This window comes from Pseudophryne corroboree, chromosome 12, assembly GCF_028390025.1.
Source record: "Pseudophryne corroboree isolate aPseCor3 chromosome 12, aPseCor3.hap2, whole genome shotgun sequence".
NCBI lineage: Eukaryota > Metazoa > Chordata > Amphibia > Anura > Myobatrachidae > Pseudophryne > Pseudophryne corroboree.
Genome location: NC_086455.1, coordinates 13,355,499 through 13,369,200, shown reverse-complemented (window position 1 = coordinate 13,369,200; position 13,702 = coordinate 13,355,499).

The window sequence follows — 13,702 nt, the reverse complement described above, 5'->3', positions numbered from 1 at the left end:
ACCTCAGGCCGTACCTCAGTGTGTATCCATAACACAAGTACTGTGACACCTCAGGCCGTACCTCAGTGTGTATCCATAACACAAGTACTGTGACACCTCAGGCCGTACCTCAGTGTGTATCCATAACGCAAGTACTGTGACACCTCAGGCCATTCCTCAGTGTGTATCCATAACGCAAGTACTGTGACACCTCAGGCCATACCTCAGTGTGCATCCATAACACAAGTACTGTGACACCTCAGGCCATACCTCCGTGTGTATCCATAACACAAGTACCATGACAACTCAGGCGTTACCTCGGTGTGTATCCATAACGCAAGTACTGTGGCGCTTCAGACCATACCTCAGGCCGTACCTCAGTTTATATCCATAACGCAAGTACTGTGACACCTCAGGCCGTACCTCAGTGTGTATCCATAACGCAAGTACTGTGATGTTTCAGGCCGTACCTCAGTGTGTATCCATAACGCAAGTACTGTGATGTTTCAGGCCGTACCTCAGTGTGTATCCATAACGCAAGTACTGTGATGTTTCAGGCCGTACCTCAGTGTGTATCCATAACGCAAGTACTGTGACACCTCAATTTTTTAAAAAGTTAACAAAAAGTTTTAAAAAGTTAGCTTCGCATACTTCACAGTGTGAGCGGTCATTTGCGCAAAAAATATAGTATAAACATATATATTGTTCTATTGTTTGTACTATTATGATTATTATTATCAAGGGATCCGCAGAGCCCATTACACAGTACATAATCAAATGAGCAAACAAGAACACAGCACGTATAGTTCAAGACAATATAGGACAGGTATGGAAAACCAGGGGTTAGGTGCCATCAAAGGAAGTATGGAGTATAAAATAGTGTAAGTAGGAAAAGGAAAGGCACATGAGGAAAGAAGGCCCCAGGGGAGGTTAGGTGCCATCAAAGGGAGTATGGAGTATAAGATAGTGTAAGTAAGAAAAGGAAAGGCACATGAGGAAAGAAGGCCCTGCTCTTGTGAGCTTACAATCTAAAAGATTGTACTACTTCATGTTTGTCAATATGGATAACGATCAGTTGAGAGAAGAGCAGGAACCACATACTAGTGCTACTGCTACCGCAGCCACCTGTCGTTACAATACTAGTCCTTCAACGTCATCTACTGAAGCCAGTGACCATGGGCATAGGGGGTATAAGTCAGGGCATCTAAAATCCAAAAAAAACAATATACAATCATAAAGAAAAAAACACCTCTAATAGAGGGAAAGTTTGGTGCAGAAAAACATAAAATTGCTAACATGCTATTCATCACACGCAGTGGCAATGAATGCTTAGATCTTGTCCCTTATTTATAAGTGGTAGTTTTGCAACTGTCAGTAAGGTATATTCCGCCTCTCATGACAATGCAAGAACATTTCACTCAGAGGCCCTCATTCAGGTTGGATCGCTGTTTGGCAAACGAGTTTGGCAAATGAGCCTAGCTGCAAATGCCGGGGATCATCAGGGTCCAGAGTCTAGAAGAGTTGTCAAAACAATGAAAACCACTAAGGCAGTTGAACAAACTGTGCATTCAGAACCTTCACACATTCCTGAGGAGAGTCTAGGAGTGTCCACGTTAGCTACAGATGTCGCCGCACTCATCTGAGGAGGCGCCATCGCAGGCATGCACTCCCGGCGTGAATAGGTGACCCGTCCACCTAGTCACGCCGGGAGTGCACGGAGATGCTTCCATTCTGAGCATCTCCATCCGGGAGCGCGACTGAGATGCTCTCCCATTCTAGTGAATGGGGCGTGTCTCCGTCACAGGCGCGCGCGCCCGGCTGGCGGAGACTCTGTTGACTAGTGTGGCTCCATCTGTATATGTAAGTCTGATATTTCTCACACTGTCTTCATAGATCAGCCTCTTTTGCCTCCTTCCACCTTTTCTGCACCATCTGCACATGTGTGGAGCAGTACAAGTAAAGATGGTGATGAGGGTATACTATAAATTGAGGATTCTTGTGTGGAAGTGGAACAGGATGAGGTGGAAATATGTGTACTACTACTGTCTGACACTGAGGATGTTGGTGTTGTTTGTGTAAGTCAGCTACCAGTGCCTGCAGTTCTTGCCCATGAAAAAAAAAATGCCATTGTGATGCCTGAGCATAAGACCAAAAAAGCCATCTCTGGGGTGTGGGATTGTTTGTGAAGGCATCTGCTCCATTTGTGAGGCCAGAGTTAGTAGAGGTACAAACGTTAACCATATAGGCACCCTCTCCGTGTTACGGAATTTGCAGCGAGTTCATGAAATTTATTTTACAATATTATAATTTAATTAACACCCTCATCATCAACCTCCTTATTAGTGACTGGAGGTAATCCTTCCAAAAAAATAGTTTTGTGGGGATCCAAACAAATCAAGCACTTCAGCCACAAAAGTATCAGTTCCTGTCGCTGAAGAGCTTGGTTTGTTAAACTGTGCATGTACTTTTTAATATCCCGCGTAAGGGTGATGGGAGAGCCCAAGGACAATTCCATCTTGCACCACTTTTCTTTTCTCCACTGCTGTGTGTCACTGTTTTATAGATGTGCTATAAACTGCCGTGTGTTTGTGCCACTGCTCTACCGCTTAGTAACCAGCCAGCTCACTGCAGTATTTGGCCTAAACTGGATGAAAACATTATTGTGAGCTGTGAGGTGGTCAAAATTGTCTGGAAATTATTGGAAATTAATATTATTGAGGTTAATAATAATGTAGGAACAAAACAGGCCCACATTATGTGATTTTTGCTGTGTTTATGATAAAAAAGGGGTAGTTTTGGCAAAACCAAATACAGATCCAAAACACAAAGGAGATACAGATCCAAAACCAAAACACAGGGGTTGGTGCACATCTCTTGTAACAAACCCTTTTGAACCATGGAAGATAATTAAGAGACCGGAGTTGACGTAGGCTGCTGCAGCTATGAGACTTATTGCCTGATTCTGAGCCGCAGGCAATCCACATGCAATGACGATTTGCTCATAGTTTTAGCAACCACGCATGCATGAGAATTTCTGAAATACCTACGGCACATGCGAGAATTCAGACGGAGAAACCGCATCTGCCATGGTATGAGTGATGGTGCGCCAATGGTGGCGTCTAAGGAATCGCCAATGGTATCACAGCATGCAGAGATGCTGACAGTGAGCATATCGGTTTCGGAACAATCAGACACGGGCTTCTACACCAGTGAAAGGGCTGATACGGGTATCTACATGTTAACACAGTCACGGCTTCGCCAATAGGCACAAGAGTGGGCACAGCAGCTCTCATCTCTGAATCAGTAGTGTGAAATAGGAGTATGAAAAGTAATTATGAATCAATAAAAAAAGTATTAAAAAGAAAATAAATGCATAGGTAAAGTGCGATTCACATGGGCCCCCACATTGCACCCATATTTTAATACTTACCTCTCTGGAGACCAGGGTGCTGCAGTGGCAATGAAAATCTCCTCCAAAATGGCCACAGTGCATGTGCAGTAGTGAATTTGGTCTCCGGAACATGGCGGGTGCCATGTTTACGGATACCTGCGCATGCGCAGTAGACTACGGAATGATGCTGGAAACTACTGCACCGTCCAGAGGAGGGGGCCCACCCAGAGTCTGCACAGGGGCCCCGTCCTCTGTTAAAACGCCCCAGGTAAAATGTATAAATAAATACATTGGAAAATAATATTGATGCTTGGTCAGTGATTGGATAATGAGATACTAGTCCTTATGTTTGACACAAGATTTTTCTAGGAGTCTTAATTTACAGTATATATAGTATATAGCAGGAAATACATAAACCTTTGGTTAAATGTTCTACGCTAGACCCATCATTTCCTCTTGTGGTTCATTTTGCCTTATGCTTTATTCAATTATGTAGATTTTTATCTACAATCTGTTTAATACTATGGATTTTTTAAAATTGTTTGGCTTTTTACCGACTGTTCCTAGACATTGTTATTTAATAAATGTAGATGTTTTTAGTTTGTATACTAATATATTATAAAATGATAGTGATTTATCAAGACTTGGAGAGTGATAAATGACATGGTGATAAAGTACCAACCAACCAACCAACCAACCAACCAACCAACCAACCAACCAACCAGCTCCCAACTGTCATTTTTCAAACACAAACTGTAACATGGCAATTAGGAGCTGGTTGATTGGTATTTTATCACTGTGCAATTTATCACTTTCCAAGGCTACATACATCTGGGCCTTAGTGTGAGTAAAAGCCAATTTACCCTCTCCACACTACTCTTTTTCTCCTGTAAACCTTTTGAGATTTATGATTGATGTACTTCTTCATGAAAAACTGTATTTTTTATTTGCAACTGTAAGGTACAGCAATGGGATCTAATACGGCCCCATCCTGTGCTAATTTCATTAGGCATCAAATATGAGTTTTAATATATATTTGGAGGACCTGAATGTTTCTAAAAACTAAAGATAACTCTGTAGTTCCATCCTACAGAGAGGATTAGATTTTGCTATGGAATCCAGATGATTATCAATTTACTTCATTTGTGGAAAGACTTAGGGTCTGCTTCAGAGATGGACACAAAGCTGATGTTCCACAGAACTGAGCAAATATTGGCAGACTGTGCATGTGCTGTGTTCACATTGTGCATACATCAAGGTGCCACTGTAGATGCCATCACAGAGTGATTGACAGGAAGTGACAGTTTGGGGGTGTTAACATGGTATTAGCAGTGAGTGTGTGCAAACATGCAGACAAGTCATGGCTGGAGGGACGGTTATTACCCACCTCTGCCTTAGATGGCTAGGACCATGAAATATACTTAATAAGTTGATATAATGAAGTAGTTTTGCCATTTGTTTGACCCAGTGGTACAGACTAGGATTGTGCATCACTGGCTATATTATGATAAGGACTGCACTAGTTTATATAGCATAGACAGCATACAATATGTTCTGTTTATTGAGGTACGGTATTGATGCTCAACTGTGGATACATTTGATAGGGATGGAATAGTGAAATCAGCGCATATGTATTATACACTGTATTGTAGTTTATACAATGTGGATACTGTATAGCGGAGTCTTTCTGAGATATGTTACAAAGTTGTGGGATGTGTATATTTGAGGTTGGTTGGTAACAGAGAATGGCCTATTATGGCCTAACAAAGGACGCCATGTGCTTGTACCATGGAGACATAGGATTGTGGCATTATTACAGTATTGTGAAGCCTGTATGGTGCAGGAAGTTATCATTGCTGTAATCATAGGCTGAAATCAGTGTGTTTAGTGTTGAATTTAAATATAGCTGTGGAGTTTGTCTGCCGGAAAGAGATCCTGTTGTATGTGGTCTGAGCACATGCTCACCAGAAAATAGACTTTATACTGAAATAGAATATTAACCAAAACATTGGTATATTTTAACACAGAGATCCATGCAAAATGCTTGTTTACTACGATTAAATTTGAAAATTAACTCAGAATCGACTCGATCTCTAAACTTAATAGACACATCTGAAAAAGATCTGTTTACCTTCTAAACCAGGTGCAATTGGCTAAAACCTCATCATGATGCCTATAAAAAGGAACACAACCATGTAGTACACTCTGGCTGTAGCAATCGGGATCTGGTCAGTATACCGGCATACTGTATCCTGGTACTGCTTGAAATGCCGTCGCTGGTTGCCCGAGCGCCAAAATCCCAAACAAAGGTCTGCTGGGACTCAAGACTGATAAACCATGGATGGGGGAAGGTTAGGTTTAGGCTGTGGGGGGAGGGTTAAGTTTAGTCTATGGGGGGGATAGGTTCAGGCTCCAGGGCGGTGAGGTTAGAGATAGGCACCTCGGGGTAGGGTTAGGCTGTGGGGGGAGGGTTAAGGTTAGGCTATGGGGGGGTTAGGTTCAGGCTGCTGGGAGGTGAGTTAGAGATAGGCACCACGGGGTAGGGTTAGGTTTAGGCTGTGAGGGTGGGTTAAGGTTAGGCTGTGGTAGAGGGAGGGTTAGGTTCAGGCTGCAGGGATGTGAGGTTAGAGATAGGCACCTCAGGGTAGGGGTAGGGTTAGGCTGTGGTGGGGGGAGGGTTAAGGTTAGGCTATGTGAGGGGTTAGGTTCAGGCTGCAGGGAGGTGAAGTTAGAGATAGACAACTTGGGGTAGGGGTAGGCTGTGGTGGGGGGAGGGTTAAGGTTAGGCTATGTGGGGGGTTAGGTTCAGGCTGCAGGGAGGTGAGGTTAGAGATAGACACCTTGGGGTAGGGTTAGGCTGTGGTGGGGGGAGGGTTAAGGTTAGGCTATGTGGGGGGTTAGGTTCAGGCTGCAGGGAGGTGAGGTTAGAGATGGGCACCTCGGGGAAGGGTTAGGGTTAGGCTCTGGGAGGGATGGTTAGGGCCAGGCTGTGGGAAAGGAGGGTTAGGGTAAGGGAGATTAGGAATAAGGGGTATTATACTTACCAAGTAGGTGTCAGGATCCTGAGCTGGATGCCGCTGTTGGTAATCTGACTGCCGGAATCCTGATACCTTTCTAAGTAATCATGGAAATTCAGTCATCAGTCGTGATTTCAGGTGAAGAGATTATATTTCACCTACTTTTGTAAAATGACTCATTCATTACATGCAGATGTGCCCTCATCCATGTAGCATTTTGAGTCATATGATGTGAGGCGCTGGGCGCTACTTAGATGTATGGGGACCTACAGGAAGTTTGTAAAACTCGAAAACTGAAAGTTCTGGGAGATTGACTGCAGAAACTGATGCCAGGTAGCCGCGGAACCCTGCTACTTCCTGTGGGGGAGTATGTGTGAACCCAGTGTAATCTTTTGCTGCTACCAATTCCAATTACATGTTAAAGAGGCAGTGAAAGTGATTGCAGTGCCGATGGAGGATGTTGCTGATGACCCACGTGAGCGCGCACTGTCAGCAACATAGCGGGTACACACTAGATTTTGTGCTTGATATGTCGGCTGGATTCTCCAGATCGGACAACATATCATCTAGTGTGTACTTTACACTGAATCACCACACTCCATTTAAACTTAAATGAATATACTCAGTCATTCTTCTAGAACGTACTGGAGTGCAATGGTAATCCATAATGCCAGGTGGGAGAAGAGGAAAAAGAGGGGCAACAAGAAAGAGAGTTGGCATTAAATCTTTGAAATCCTCATGGAAAAAATGGACTGAATGTCTTGGTGGTGACACTTAGGTCTCTGGACAGGAAGAAGTCATCAACCTATTGATATCTGAAATTCCTGCAGCCTCATGCCGAGGTTTGGTTATGTGGCCTCAGTACAGGGAATTGATTTACAAATGTGTCCAAGATGGCTCTTCCTACCATGTGACAGATCTAAACAAAGCAAAGATACATTTAACAAGCTACTAAGGCAGTGTTTCCCAACCTTGGTCATCAAGGCACACCAACAGTCCAGGTTTTAGCGATATCCATGCTTGAGCACAGATGGTTAAAAATAACTGAGGTACTTATTAAGACATCTGGTGTCAATTATGATGATCCTTAAAACCTGGACTGTTAGTGTGCCTCGAGGACCGTGGTTGGGATCTCCTGTATTAAGGGCAGTGACAATTATAGATGTTGGTCTATAAGAGTTCTCTTATTCTATTATGTATCACCATGTAGAGATAAAAACCACAAAGTGGGGCCAGCCAATTCCTAATTGCCATCGACACTTCATCCTTCAGCCCTAGAGGTTTTCTTGGTGTGACTTTATGATGCAATCTTCTTCTATAAGGGAAAGTCATATTTGGCATCTGGTTCAGGTCTTCCATCATCTGTGTCCAGGTCCTGCCATTCTCTGTTCTTCCAAACATCTTAGGATCCATTCTGCCATCTGTCAGAGATATCATCTCAGACTGGGCAGCCTCCTGAAATCAGTACGGGGAAGAGAAAGAAAACAAATCAGTATTTTTATAACTTTTCCCTTCTCTTCTCCATCTTTCATCTTCTCCATTAGGTACACTTGTAGGGTATAGCTATATTGCAGCTGTCCTCTTCCCTATTAACTACACTTGTAAGGTATACATATACAGAACTGCAGTTGTCCTCTTTAGGTTTCCTAATATGGGATAAAAAACACATTTTTTCCTGGGTGATTCCTCCTTCTGATCCTGATTTATTGTCCTCTCCCACCCTCTCTGATATATTGTGATTTTACTCCAGATATCCACTTCCTTTTGGAGTTTTGAAAAATAATTTCCCCCCCAATGTCGTGGACAGAACTTCACATTATTTCAGACAGGTATCATTAGATCATATGATTTTTGACTTCCCACTTTTGTCCTTTTTCACTGGTCTGTTTATCATTTGGTCAGAGGCATTTAAGTTTGACCATTCTTAGTCATCTGTGAGTTACATAATATTTTAGGTCAATCCATGTTATTGGGTGTACAGTATTTATTATTGCTTGTGGTCTGACCCCCAAAATAAAGATTACTGACTGGTAGGCCATCGGCTGCTATAGGCTCCATCTGAGGGGTGTGGATCATTGGGTCAACCCTGTCTAGGTCGACAGTCACTAGGTTGACCACTGAAGGTCGACAGTAAGTAGGTCGACACTGACTCAGGGTCGACAGGTATGAAAGGTCTACATGGTCAGTATATCAACATGGGCAAGGTTGACACACAAAAAGTCGATATGGTTTTGGGGGGTCTTGACCCGAATTTCCATCTAGGACTACCAACAGTTGAAACGCGTTCACTCGCCACACTTCAGGCATGGTGGCTCACTGCGCTCGCCGCAAGGTTTATAACCAACTATATACCCACTTGGATATAGGAGGTATGAAAAGGTCCTGAAACCCCCGAAAAACTGTTGACCTTTTGTGTGTCGACCTTGTCCATGTTGACCTAATGACCATGTCGACCTTCCATACCTGTCGACATAGTCATGTGTCGACCTTCAGTGGTTGACCTAGACAGGGTTTCAGCACAGACACCTTAGGGCTCTTCTATGGGGGCTGCATCTGCTGTCAGAAATGGAGGGACAAATATCTGCTGTGGCCATAATTTGTTACATCTTAGGGATACTTAATATTTAACAAGTGTTTTTGGAGGATATGAAACAAATATACTTTAATAAACAGGCCCCGTTGCCTCATTCCTTTCTTACCAGAGCAGACAGACTTTTAAGAAGTTTACACAATTGTTTTATTGATCAATGAAAAGTTCCCCTGTGGGGAACATTTATTTTTATAAAAACATTATGGGGTCTATGTACTAAGCGTTGGGAATAGTGAAAGTGGATGGAGATAAAGTAGCAGCCAGTCAGCACCTGTCATGTTACAGGCTGTGTTTGAAAAATGATAGGAGCTGGTTCTTTTAAGGTTTTGTTTTATTGAAAATAGTTTGAGATGTGTGTAACATGCCATTTGTCTATGATTATATAATCGCCCCACTAGTACAACCCAATGACTCCTTGACCTCTGCTACTGAAAGCAAGGACCCCGTGTCATAGCATAAATATGCCTCTGACTATGGGGGTCATTCCGAGTTGATCGCTCGCTAGCTACTTTTAGCAGCCGCGCAAACGCATAGTCGCCGTCCACGGGGGAGTGTATTTTCGCTTTACAGGAGTGCGAACGCCTGTGCAGCCAAGTGGCAGCAGACACATTTTGTGCAAAACAAGACCAGCCCTGTAGTTACTTATTCTGTGCGATGATTGCTGCGACAAGTGACACGGTAATGACGTCAGATACCCGCCCAGCAAACGCCCGGCCACACCTGCGTTTTTCCAAACACTCCCAGAAAACGGTCAGTTGACACCCAGAAACGCCCTCTTCCTGTCAATCTTCTTGTGACCGCCAGTGCGACTGAAAGCGTCGCTAGAACCTATGTAAAACCACGATGCTCGATGTACCTGTACGTCACACATGCGCATTGCCGTGCATATGCATGCACAGATTTGCGTTTTTTTTAACTGGTCGCTGCACTGCGAAAAACGGCAGCAAGTGATCAACTCGGAATGACCCCCTTTGTTTTATCCAGGGTCATTGAAGGAATGGGGCTTCTCTGCCTCATATACAGTAGATTAATCTGAATTGGTGGATTCAAACTATAATGAGCCCATGTCAGAGCCATGAACCCACATTCCTCATGTAAGTTACATTCACAATTACCCACTGAAAACTTCACATTGTTCAGTATGGCCAGTGCTGTTTCTAGTGGTGGGCGAGCCGTCCGGTCACATGGAGCGTCTTCCCTGTCACTTGAATACTACTGTTACTGTCCCACTAGCCTCCCAGCCATAGAACTTCGCTCACTGGGTGGAGGTTCGAGGAATGACGCTGTTGCGCCATTATGTCATGACGCAACTGTGTCATTTCTTGAAACTCCACCCAGCAAGCGGAGTACTATAGCTGGGAGGAGGGAGAGCCAGTAACAGCCGCTGGCACTGGCCTTTGGTGCCAACGAGCATCACCCCTGGCAACAACCTTTATACACCCCTGGCAAAGAGCAATAAACACCCCTGGCAACAAGCATGACACCCAGAGCACGAAACCCCTGGCAAAGAGCATTAAACATCCTTATCAATGAGCATGACACCCAGTGCATGAAACCCCTGGCAACAAGCAGGTCATTTAAAAGTAGTTAAAAGCCTTACTGTAGGCCATAATATATCATGGGCAGTACGGTGTTTGGCATAACATGGTGCAAGAGGCATTGCTGTGTGGGACTTAATATGGTGGAATTTTTTTCTTTCCTGTGGTGGCTGAGGACTGTTGGTGCAGAGTCAAAAACTGGGGTGTAAGGTAGTCTTTTCCTGTGAGTCCACGACCATTTTTGTGTGGCCACACCCATTTTAAAGAGGCCACACCCCTCACTGGGAGCAGGCACAAAGGTTATTTTTTTCTAAATATGCCGGGGGGGGGGGGGGGGGGGTGCATTTTTACTGTTTACAATGGGAGCCAAATTGTCTAGACACAGCCCTTAGTATGGCTGATGAAACATAAAGCTGTACCAAACATTGGAGAGGGAAAGTAGCAGCCAATCATCTTCTATCACTTTGCAGGCTGGGTTTGAAAAATGTTAGTTAGAAGCTGATTGGCTGGTACTTTATCTTTCTCCAGAGTGTATGATACATACTGTATGCCCCAGGTAAAGAAGAGGGAGGGGGCATGCGGGTCCTGGAGGAGTTAGGGTAGGCAAGCCTAAACAGCTGGGTTTAGATAGTGTTTAAATGACTATGGGGTATATGCAATAGCGGGCGAAATCGCGGCAATTATCGCCGTTTTTTCAATTCGACCAAATTCGCCAGGTGAATTCCGGAAGGTGGCTTCCGGAATTCACCATATGCAATGAAAAACGGATTCGCCAGAGTCGCGGGCGAAAATCGGCCGATTTTGCGGATTTTACCGCGATTTTAAAAAACGGGAAAAAACGGGGAAAAACCCGAAAAAAAAATGGCGTGGGGTCCCCCCTCCAAAGCATAACCAGCCTCGGGCTCATTGAGCTGGTCCTGGTTCTAAAAATGCGGGGAAAAAATTGACAGGGGATCCCCCGTATTTTTAAAACCAGCACCGGGCTCTGCGCCTGATGCTGGTGCCAAAAATACGGGGGACAAAAAGAGTAGGGGTCCCCCGTATTTTTAACACCAGCATCGGGCTCCACTAGCTGGACAGATAATGCCACAGCCGGGGGTCACTTTTATACAGTGCCCTGCGGCCGTGGCATCAAATATCCAACTAGTCACCCCTGGCCGGGGTACCCTGGGGGAATGGGGACCCCTTCAATCAAGGGGTCCCCCCCCCCCAGCCACCCAAGGGCCAGGGGTGAAGCCCGAGGCTGTCCCCCCCCATCCAATGGGCTGCGGATGGGGGGGCTGATAGCCTTTGTGTTCAAAAAAAAAGATATTGTTTTTTCCATTAGTACTACAAGTCCCAGCAAGCCTCCCCTGCAAGCTGGTACTTGGAGAACCACAAGTACCAGCATGCGGGAGAAAAACGGGCCCGCTGGTACCTGTAGTTCTAATGGAAAAAAAATACCCAAATAAAAACAGGACACAGACACCGTCGACAGTAAAACTTTATTACACACTGCCGACACACACATACTTACCTATGTTCACACGCCGACATCGGTCCTCTTCTCCATGTAGAATCCCGGGGTACCTGAAAATAAAAGATCAATTATACTCACCTCAACAGGCTCCAGAGATAAATCCACGGACTTGGCAAAAAAAGAAAACGAACAACCGGACCTGCGGACCGAAAGGGGTCCCATGCTGACACATGGGACCCCTCTCCCCGAATGCCGGGACATCACGTGACTCCTGTCACTGATGTCCCTTCAGCCAATCAGGAAGCGCTACTGCCGTGGCGCTCATCTGATTGGCTGGACGCCGTCTGTACTCTGACAGCGCCTCGCACAGCTCCCTCCATTACTTTCAATGGTGGGAACTTAGCGGCTAGCGGTGGGGTCACCCGCCGGTCACCGCTGACCGGCGGGTGACCTCACCGCTAGCCGCTAAGTTCCCACCATTGAATATAATGGAGGGAGCTGTGCGAAGCGCTGTCACAGCGATCAGCCAATCAGGTTAGCGCAACGAAGTTGCGCTTCCTGATTGGCTTAGAGACCTGTCAGTGACAACTGTCACTGACAGATCTTAATCGTGGATAGGTGTCCCATGTGTCGGCATGGGACACCTTTCAGTCCGTTTTTGGTGCGGGTAAATGCGCTTTCTTTTTTTGCCAAGTCCGTGGATTTATCTCTGGAGCCTGTTGAGGTGAGTATAATTGATCTTTTATTTTCAGGTACCCCGGGATTCTACATGGAGAAGAGGACCGATGTCGGCGTGTGAACATAGGTAAGTATGTGTGTGTCGGCAGTGTGTAATAAAGTTTTACTGTCGACGGTGTCTGTGTCCTGTTTTTATTTGGGTATTTTTTTTCCATTAGAACTACAGGTACCAGCGGGCCCGTTTTTCTCCCGCATGCTGGTACTTGTGGTTCTCCAAGTACCAGCTTGCAGGGGAGGCTTGCTGGGACTTGTAGTACTAATGGAAAAAACAATATCTTTTTTTTTGAACACAAAGGCTATCAGCCCCCCCATCCGCAGCCCATTGGATGGGGGGGGACAGCCTCGGGCTTCACCCCTGGCCCTTGGGTGGCTGGGGGGGGGGGACCCCTTGATTGAAGGGGTCCCCATTCCCCCAGGGTTCCCCGGCCAGGGGTGACTAGTTGGATATTTGATGCCACGGCCGCAGGGCACTGTATAAAAGTGACCCCCGGCTGTGGCATTATCTGTCCAGCTAGTGGAGCCCGATGCTGGTGTTTAAAATACGGGGGACCCCTACTCGTTTTGTCCCCCGTATTTTTGGCACCAGCATCAGGCGCAGAGCCCGGTGCTGGTTTTAAAAATACGGGGGATCCCCTGTCAATTTTTTCCCCGCATTTTTAGAACCAGGACCAGCTCAATGAGCCCGAGGCTGGTTATGCTTTGGAGGGGGGACCCCACGCCATTTTTTTCCCGGATTTTACCGTTCCAGCAATAAAAAAAATAAAAAAATAAAAATATTATTTTAAAAAATATATAAATAATATTTGTGCCTCCCCCAAAAAAAAAAAAAAAACCTAATCCCTTCTAATATAAATAGATCTGCTATTCCTAAAAAAAAAAACACAAAAAAAAACATGTTTAAAAATTTTTCATTTGTTTTCACCCTCCAAAGTGTGGCGGAGTGAAAATCGCGAATTTGCTGTCTAAAAGCACTGCAGGCGAATTTCCAAA